The sequence below is a fragment of the Neopsephotus bourkii genome, unplaced genomic scaffold (genome assembly GCF_033783945.1).
Source record: "Neopsephotus bourkii isolate Nb327-2 ecotype Australia unplaced genomic scaffold, CSIRO-AGI_Nbou_v1 NB_53, whole genome shotgun sequence".
NCBI lineage: Eukaryota > Metazoa > Chordata > Aves > Psittaciformes > Psittacidae > Neopsephotus > Neopsephotus bourkii.
Genome location: NW_026900570.1, coordinates 10175060 through 10184116, shown reverse-complemented (window position 1 = coordinate 10184116; position 9057 = coordinate 10175060). Strand labels below are relative to the sequence as shown.

At 45.0% G+C, this 9057-nt stretch overlaps 1 long non-coding RNA gene across 1 annotated transcript; it reads left to right on the top strand.

Moving 5' to 3' along the window:
- The first annotated feature begins 1058 nt into the window (after positions 1 to 1058).
- On the top strand, positions 1059 to 3324 carry LOC133209652 (uncharacterized). The gene is made up of 2 exons (XR_009724716.1): positions 1059 to 1604; positions 2389 to 3324. It is a non-coding gene; the product is annotated as an uncharacterized LOC133209652 (long non-coding RNA).
- The last annotated feature ends 5733 nt before the right edge of the window (positions 3325 to 9057 follow it).

The following is a 9057-nucleotide window of genomic DNA, read 5'->3' as shown; positions in this document are numbered from 1 at the left end:
CAAACAAGCACAGGTGCCAGAGGGAACCTAACACTTTTCCCATGGGAAGAGCAGTCCCTTGGGAGAGAAGATGTGTTGTGGCCCAAGGACCAGTCTGTGCATATTCAGCCACCATCATGGAGCAGGAGATGACAAGAACCAGCCTGGGCACAGCACAATGTCCTTGATGCTTTCATTACAAGCTGCTGTATAAGAGACAGGTGCCTCCTCCACTCAAGCTTTAGAAGAAAACGCCAGCTGTGCCTTTGTTTCACAAGAGGCAGAAATAAGTATACAGAGACCGGCAGAGCCAGCAGGTCAGGCTCCTCAGGAGATTTTGGGGTCTCTCAAAAACTAGGCATCCTTCACCTTGTTGCCTTGGGCAGGGAAGGCGCACCAACCCACTGGCACTGAGGTAGCCCTGATTGCAAGGGCAGCAGGGACCTCTGGGTGCCTGATGGAGGGGCTGATAGCTATTACAGGCACTTACTTCAGATCTAGGTTTTGCTTTCTACATCATAGAATCATAGAATAGTTAGGGTTGGAAAGGACCTTAAAGGAAACGCACCAATGTCCATTGCCTCACTGGTTTTTACCCAGTGTCCATTGGTGACTCTCCAGTGAAGAGGATGGCAGAGTTTACACACCCTCATAAGATTTTTGTATCTATATGACTGATGATCAGCAAAGCTTTCAAAAAATTCCTAAAGCTCAGCCTCATTCTCCCTGCCCCCAGGCAGACAATATGTTGCCCTACTGAAAACCAGAAGAGAACCCAAACGTTTTAGGTGGGTGTCTGAGTGGTTCTTCCTGCTTTGTGTTGCCCCTTTCTGTCAAAGCCAGGTGGCAGAACTGCCTGGGAGGGACAGCCAGGGGCCTGCATCCTGCCCCAGCGCAAGAACATTTGGAGAGGGAGGCAGATGTCCTGGATCACAAACAGCACATTCAGGGGTGGAAACAACTTAAATGTCTCTACAGCAGGAGAAAAAATCTTGTCTCTGCTCCAGTTTCCCTATCTTTAGAGAAAAGATAAGTATAAATCATTATCCACAGGCATGCTGTGGGATCTAATTTCAGTAATGCCTAGCTGGTGAAGCGTAGGAGCTCTAGGAGAGCAAAGCTGTAGCCATGCAGATGGGGTTGGAGCATTGCCTGTGGTATGGAGGTCACTTGGCGTTCAGTCGCCAGATGCCCCGTGCAATATGGGCTGTCCTGTACTTACTGCTCAGACCGCAAGCCGCATTTGAAGGGATGACAAGCCATGGCTTTCTTGCACTTTGCTGCAACATATTAAATCCCACATGTGTAATGCAATTCTCCCATGCCACAGCACACCCAAGGCATTGGGCTTGAAGACACTGCACGAAAGAAAATGTATGTCTCTAGGTCTGCTCAACATTTACTGTCTGACAGCCCTGTTTAACTCACCTCCAGCAGGATCTGCTTCAAGCTGCTTATCAAAAGCTGTGTTTCCCATGTGGGGACTTGCCTCTCAGTTAGTTTTTCAACTGAGTTTCTTTTCAAAAGAACAAAAAAAAGAAGGGACAGAAGACAAGCAACTTGCCCTCTGAGGAGCTGGGTGGGGAAGGTGTTGGTGGAGCATCCTCAGTGTCATGTAAGAAGAGGTAAATCAATGTTTTTCTTTCAAAGGTGGGAGTTGCCCTGGCTTCTTTCTACTGGACAAGGTGGGCAGCAGGTTTGCTGAGGTCGAGTCTCTCCTGTCTCTTGAGACAGTACTAAGGTAGAGGCCATGTAGACAGAAAAGGAGCATGGCAAACCCTGCTAAAATTGTTCAAGAAATAGGGCAGGCCAACCAGTAGGAGAGATGGGCCACTGCAGGCTCCATGATGAAAGCCCCTAGGGGCTTGGAGACAGGGCATTCACTTGCTTTGATTTCCCTCAAGATGCCTACCCATGCTGCTCCCCCGTGGACCTGCTCATGCTGGAAACTGGGGCTGTCCAGATGCGGAGTAGATGTTCTGCCTCTTGTTCACCAAAATATGTGGGTTTCATTTATGTACATTACTGCAATTAGCTCAATATTTATTTGTAAAAGAAAGAAGCTTACTTCAGTTTCAAATATTACAAGGCAAAACATGAAGAATGACTTCAGTATGCACTTCACATGCTTATTACTGTGGCCAGGCAAGAAGGATTCACATGCAAGCAGACTGCAGCTCTGAAAGGCTTTTGTTCTTCACAGCCTTCTCTGAGACGCAATGAGCTAAGGAGAAACACTATAGCCAGATAAAACAGGAGGCAGTCATACTTCAGCATTACTTAAGCCTGTTATGCAATACCTCAGTAAAACCATCAGTCATAAAGCTGCAGATTTATCTTCATTTCACAGAATAAAATCTTCCCTCAAATCAATCTGGTATTTCTCTTTTTTTGCCTGGTGTTTCCCAGAGAGCCACTGCTGGACAACTTGTTCTAGAGACAGGAAGCTGCATCTGAATGTGATGGAAGATGTTCACGACTGTCTTGGCAAAGGGATGTCAGGCTTCATACAGCTGTTTCCTCAACTGACTCAGGAAGAAAGATTCTCACTCCTTATAGGCTTCTACTTCTTGGTGCTGGTAGTTGCAATTCCAAGACGTGAAGACTTTTGCCACAGGCTCTCTGGAAGAGCTGCTGTTAAAACCTCTGCATGTTGGCAGGTAGATCACAGGGTTATCTCAGTGGCCTGCAGTAATGCTCCTGGGGACAGACACCATCCCTTGCCTTCAGTGCTAGATGTTGTTCCATTCATCCAGTGGTGTTTCTCTTACCCTGTTTTCAAGAGGGACAAAATATGGCATTAATGAGGATATACTAGTATGAAAACTACAGAGTCCCAAAGAGAATAAACTGTCCAGAATCTTGCACCAGAAATGGAGACAAAGGGTAGCTGAAATTCTGGAAGTTGCCCACTTTGCCTTAGAGATCATTGCCAGCAGCCTACATCTGTACACCACATGAGCAAGTGAGAAAGTATCTTTGAGAAGGGTGTAATGTTGGTCCTGTGTCAATAATGGATCTAGTCCAAGGTACTGAAGCATCTGCTCTATATTTCAGTATTTCATTTCCTACTCTTGTAAGGATGTTCAAGTAAGTGAGCATCCACACCTAAAAGACTGCATTTGAAAGAGCAGCTAAGATGTGGTCACCACCAGCCAAAATACTCGCTATGCTAGCCTGTAGTTTGGACTCTCCTCCAGGTAATGTGTCAGTCTCAGAATCAAATGATCACCACATGTAGGTCTATAAAGCTCCTAAATCAGCTGTGTAGAGAGGCACTCTGCAATGGTTATTGCTGGATGGTTAAGTGCCAGTGCAGGTGAATTAAATTATTATTGGTTCCAAGTATGACTCCCATGTGCTGTTAATTCATTACCTGCAGCTGAATTGCCAGCAAAGTGCTGCAAAGCTCTCTCATCTCAAGGAGTATCAGCAAAAGAGAAGTGGTCTGTCAGTGGAGCCCTAGTGACAGGTCCATACACTATCCTAGATGTGGCATAAATGCATGTGAGAACGGTTTGGAATGCAGCAGTTTAATCTGTGTCCTATACACTCCCCCCAAATGGAAGCAGAAAATACAGATTTTACTGTATGTTACATGGAAAGAAATGAATCTCAGCCATGTTTTTTCCTTCATTTCCTACAGCCTCTCACTGACTGATGAGGGGAGTTTTCTTCCCTTACTTTTACAGTATGATTTGCTGTGCCCCGGGGGGGCCAAGATGCTCTTTTGTGTTGGGGCATTCCCCCTAGCAGCAGTGATGCTGGTGATACTCTCTCTTTCCCTGAAGAGTTAACAAATTCCATCCTCCTATTGTTGAGGAGTTTCCTTGTGACCTGCATCAGGGCAGGATCCTCTGAACTCTGCAAAGGGTTTGCTTCCTGGTAACAGAGCAATTCATTAGCTCTTGTAGCTGTTGTTCTTAAACTGAAAGCTCTGTGCTCTAAAGCCCAGCAGGAAGGGATAATTAGCACTAAATTGTGTATTCTGGGCAATATCCATCTACTTCTGCCAAGACTACACAAGGCCTTAAATACAGTGGATAAAATATGTGTGGGGTGGATGCTTTTTGCATAAATTTGGAAGGAAGTGTGCGTGATTGCACTCTTGGTCACTGCGGCCCAGAAACAGGATCTGGGGTTGATGCAGGTCTGTGCCAGCTTTGCACCCTGGGTAAGCACAGGGTTTGGTAGTAATGCCTCCAGCAAGAGAAGGGGAGACAGTACCTGCAGTAACGTGTTGAGGAAATAGCCCCTATCCCAGCCATTCCCTTTATCCTGCTGCCTTCCTTGGCATTCACATGTGCACCCTGCTGCCAGCCCAGCTGGGCACTGCACTGCACTTGGTCCTTGGACAAGTCGTGCTTGTGGATAGAACGCTTCAGTTTGGGAGCCTCTGTTGGAGGACAGACAGAAACTGCATCTCCTGCTTAGTAGTGTCACTGCAGCACGGTGTGATTTTCATCCATGGATCAGGTGCCCCTATTATACACAATTTAATAAATTCACTGTTGTTCTGATGCTTCTTCCTCTGCTTGGGCAGCAGGCACAATTCAGCTGCTTGAGTGCAGGCTAGTTGCCATTTTCCCCTAGGAAGTGCCACCTGAGTCCAAATGCCTGTCCAGAAACATGTAGGTCTTCTGTAGGTCCTATGTTGTACCTGCCAGCCGTGGCAGATGCACTACATGAGATGCCCATGTTGGAAATGACTCAAGCCCTGTGTGTCCAGGTTGTGTCTCCTAGAGCAAGTCACTAGGCAGACTGACGCTGCACGTTAGGAACCATCATGTTCCAGAGCTTGTCTCAGCTTAACAGCAGCAATGCAGGACTAAAGTGGACAATCTTCCAGACAACTGGATATGTCCAAAAGCAGTTGGTTGTGATGAGTACCAGCCACAAAACCAGATCATGAGGGGAATCATGAGGGACTTTGATCTGATAAAGGTCTGGTTCTTCTACAGACATACTAAAGGTCTGAAGATGTGCTAACAAGTGGTCTGAATTTGCACTGCAAGAGCAGTCCTGCTGTACAAAGCCCACCAAATGAAATCAAAGAGCAGAAGACATTGCAGTTCACAGCACCAGTTTATAATGGGCAGAAAGAAGTCAAGTTTCTGCCTGACAGCTCAGTGTTGTTAGGTTTCCTTCACCTTCCCATTTCCACACAGAAGACGCCTATTCCATAAACCTTTTGTCTTGGGGTGCATTTTCTAAACTTTTTGTCTTTCATATGAGCTCCTTTTGACCTTGTCCAACTGCCATTTTCCTTAAAGCATGGTGCTGAGGAATATACACCAAACTCCAGCTGAGAGTGTACTAGTGCCAAGTAGAGCACAATAATTTCTTCTGTGTCTTGCATAAAACACTCTTGCAGGTGTGGCCTGGGATGACATTTTGCCCTTTCCTGTGTTGTAGGCAGACAATACCGAGGACTCCCAGAGTTTCTGCATCTCTGTGCGTCCCTCTCTGCATACTGCCACCTGGCAGGTCACTGTTCATAAAGGCCTCAGGTTGGGCTTGTTTGTTGGGGAATTTTGCATCTGACATTTCCCTCTTAAGTGCTTTTTACTGTCATTCATCTGATTTCTGTCCATTCCTTTGGGCTTTTCAGGATCAATTTGAATTCAAACCTTGTGTTCCTATGGGAAACGGTATAGATGACTCGTGGACAAGATGGTCATTTATCTTACTTTGAGTACTAAAAGAGTAGTCAAACTGCATTGGCTGTACAGGCCTGTGCTTGAGAGGCAAGGGGAATTAGCTTACCCAAAAGACCATAAAGCGTCAGATAAATTACTATTGGTTTCCCTTCCTTGTTAGATGTCATAACGATTGGGATGTTTAGCAGACAATTCTCAGATGAAAAAACATAGTACAGGTTGTTTGCTGCCTCCTGGTCCCTGGCTACAGCCAGTTACTCCAGGCTACTTTTTATTCCACCCCTGCTAAGGACTAGATGTGATGTGGCCCTGAATTTCAGTTTGCTACTGGCTTTGCCATTCAGGTTACTGGGCACTATGGTAGGTGGGGAGCAGAAGCAGAAGGCACAGTGGGATGTGGTAGGACTGAGCACTCACCTTTTATTGCTTCTATGTTTCTACTAATGTACTCTGCTCCTCATTATGTGCATAGAAAATGGTCAAGGGTAAAATCACCCTTCGGCATGCAATCTCACACAGATTAGCACATCCTCCTCATACAGAAGATTATGCACTAGCATTGACTGGTTTATGCCATAGACTTGAGGCTGAGATTGCCATGCAAGGCCTAGGCAAGGCATCACCTCCCCGTTTTGATACCCCAGCATGCCACTAACCTGCAAATAACTTTTTGCCATACAGCTGTCAAAGGTATCATGGTTAAATCAGAGTTGTGCTGTGAGGTTTCATGTTTTCTTAGCTGATTCATGATGTTAGATGCCAGCTTTGGCTGTTACTAATAGCTTTTAGCCACTGCCTTTAACAGATTTGTGACAAACACTGTTGGGGCGTTACTAAATCCTCCCAATATGATAATGAAATGTTGATTTTTAAAAATCAAACCAAGCCACAGTCTGTTTTCCAACTAGCTTTGCACCTTTCTTGATATTAAATCTAGACCTTTTTCCCACTAGTCTTCAAGCAAGAATGTTTTCATGACTGCATTGAAGAAAAGTAATTTAAGGGACAAACTTGATCTCCAGCAACTGGTTGCTATGTCAGTCTCAGCAGGGCTGTTTGTATAACAATCCTGCAAAATTAGACATTCAGTTATTATGGAACCATTTTTTCTTTCTACTAACAGCAATAAAGATGAAGTTATAGGAGAGCTTGCTTTGGAAAAGCAGTAAGAAGCAAAGAAGCTTGACAGCAAATGTGCCAGGTGCTGTAAGACCGGGCAGTGGTGTTACTTCAAAGAACCTGAGTGGTACAAAGTAGATGGTCTTTCAGCAACATAAGGGCCAACATAGCTCTTCAGAGCTATTACTGTGACAATGCTGTCATTGACTTCAAAAGTTCTGACTGGACTTGCAAAGGGTTATCAGGGTTTTCTGTGGAGCATCAGCTATGGGACTACTGTTAAGTTTTTATGGACTAGAAACCTTGCATCCCTTTGAAAGTACAAACCCATGTGCATCTCTTGTTACTACTGGATAGGTCTCTTTCCAGTTACTGGTTTCTTATGGTGCTGGATAGCCCTGAATGGCTGAGAAATAGAAATGTTCTGAAGTTTTATGAGGGGTTTTTGTGTTTATTCCTGTATCTATATTCTATGATCTATATGCAACTTTCCTTTCTGCTCTATTTCCTAGAGAAAATTCCTGTGGGATTAATAGCACCCCTGCGTTGGATTTGGAGCAGCTGCCCTCAGATGAGAAGTGAGCAGGTTCTGCAACAGACAAAAGGATTCTGCAGCAGAAAAATAATGGAAAAGTGGTTTAACTGGGTCCTTCAGGGCTTCTAGAAACACCTTAGGTCTTCTGACAATAATCCACAACTGAAGTGGGATTTCTTCCACTTTGGTAGGGTTGCTACAGAGGTGCTATTGATGTGATGAGTAAGTAAGACCTTCCTCCAGTCATAAGATTTGTCCTCATTTGTATGACAAATCCTCATGAATTAATGTGTGAATAAAGAAGGTGGCACGTCAGTTTAACACCCCCTCTGTGCACCAATTCCTCGGTAAGAAACAAAGATACTGATGTTTGCCTGGATCCCTGGGACATGCTACTCTATCAGCTGAGCTGTTTGTGCAGTAGAGGATTCCCTTTTTCTTCCTGAACCTGAGTTCCCAGGCATAGCTCTGGCTCCTGGTGTTTGGCTGAAAATCCCCTTGTCCATCTCTTCCACCCTCCTCCCTCCCATCAGCTCCTTCCAGCCCTGCTGGGGTTTGGAGTTCTTGGAAGGAGCGATGCTTTGTTTAACCCTCATCACCTTTTCTGCTTGGAAATTGAAAAAAGAAAGAGAAAAGTTAACGTTTGGGTAAACACGTGAAACTGTTTTGAACCCCCAGAGCTAAACTGTGGCTCACAATTAATTACACTTCTCTATAAAGAAATGCGAGGGTTCAGAGGACGAGGTGAGGTAATACGTTACGAGGAAGCTGACAGGAGAACAGTAAGTCTGGGCTTAAGTGAAACATTTTTTGCTTTGCTGGCTCTTGGTATGGAGCCAAAACCAACAGAGCAGGAGCTGGCTTGAAGTGGCCACGGAGAGCAGGTGTGCTGCAGACATGTTTGGAACTACTGGAAATAATACCCGGAGTTAATGCACTCCTGTTCAGTGTCTTTAAATAATAATAATCATATTAAAACAGTTTCCTGGTAAAGATTTGCCCTTTGTGGGATGTACGAGCACTGAAATGCTGGTTTATTAGCAATCACTCTGCATCCCTGCAAGGAGTCATACGGAAGACCCTCCATGCCACGTGGAAACAAAGAAGTCTCTTTTGTTTAAATGTAAGTTTAGGGTTTACAATATGGAGTTTGTTGAAGAGTCAGGAGTCAAAAGTCATCTGAATTAAGAGCTTTTCCTCCCTCCAGAGAGCCAAACAGGCATCTGCTACTTACAAACCCTTCTGACAGCGGCTCTTTTTGTTCCCCATTTTACGCACTGGTTCACTATAGTGAGTACAGAAGCAGCAACATATTCCCAACCCCAGGAACCATGACCAGCAGGGAAACAGGTACTGCTGTTACAAACCCCAATCCACACTCTCTGCTCCACAAATCCAAGGAAGTCATTTTGTTGTGCTCAAAATCCTTTAACTCTTCACCCAGTCAGTGGAGACCTTTTCATTAAGTAAAAGCCGTGTGAGCAGATCCAGAGGAGAGATGAGCACCTGAAGCCCTCTGGAAGCCAACAGGATTTGCTTGTGAGGGGTTAAGACCTTTCATTATTTGGCTGTGTGGGCTTAACAGTCCACTCACTGACATGTTTTTTATTTCCCCCCGGTGTCTAGTATTTTAGACCCTGTACTTGCTGCAGCATGTGTTTCCCCTCCAGAGTAATGGCACATAAAATCACTTTGATTCCTGGTACAACTTAAGCTGACTCCTCACCACCACACTGGTGAAAGATGAATTAGCCATAGTTTTTC